This window comes from Macadamia integrifolia, chromosome 3 (genome assembly GCF_013358625.1).
Source record: "Macadamia integrifolia cultivar HAES 741 chromosome 3, SCU_Mint_v3, whole genome shotgun sequence".
Taxonomy (NCBI): domain Eukaryota; kingdom Viridiplantae; phylum Streptophyta; class Magnoliopsida; order Proteales; family Proteaceae; genus Macadamia; species Macadamia integrifolia.
In genome coordinates, this window is record NC_056559.1 from 28,760,397 (window position 1) to 28,761,347 (window position 951).

Consider the following 951-nt stretch of genomic DNA (forward strand, 5'->3'; position numbering starts at 1 on the left):
ACGTTTTTTTAGAACGTTACCAAACTCAGCCTTAGAATTCTTTAGTCTCTGTTTGTTGCACTAAAAATTTACATATATCAACAAAAGGACTGAGTTTGCCTAAGGCCATAGCGAACAGAAATTCATTGACTGTGTAACCACTCGAGGAGGAAGAGGAGGGGAGACATGGGATCTCTGACCCTAGGATCACGCAATGAACTCACCATACGGTCAGGGAAAGTCCTTACTTCACAAAAAAATTTGTTGTTTTTATCTAACAAGGCAAATAAGATGCAACATATTATTAAGATTTTCAAAAACATTAGGTTTCTTTGAGGCATTTCATTGAACACTTAAACCCAAATTAGAATCCGATTATAAGAATTGATAACTTAATAAGTTCACTCCAAACCTTCCACACACAGAGAGAGAGAGAGAGAGAGAGAGAGAGAGAGAGAGAGAGAGAGAGAGAGAGAGACTTAAGAAGAGAACTCAACAAGCCGCAATAAGATTCAGTAGTCTCCTCTCATTTTCAATACCCCAAACTAAGATAACTTACTCTTAGTAGGTTTCCTACTAAGAGTATAAGTCTAATTACAAGGAAAGAAATAACTAAAGCAACTTAAACATAAGGGAGAGGGATAGGTTACGTTGGAGTTTTATGTGCTAGCGGGATATTAGCTGTAGGATTTGTTCATCTTAAATATAACCGTTGGATGGAGGTAAAAAATCCAAACTCTCACTCCATCGCTGCTATACCTTTTCTCTCTCCCCTCTTTTTCTCTCCCCGCCCCTGCAACTATGTTGTGCCGCTGCTGCTTGAGTATTAGACCTCTTATTTTGCTTTTCAATGGCTTCTCTCTCTCTCTCTCTCTCTCTCTCTCTCTCTCCTCTAGCCCCTTCATGTGAGCCTGTGAATGCAACCCTTGCGACAATGCAAACGCGATCATGTGACCACAGCGACCAGAACCA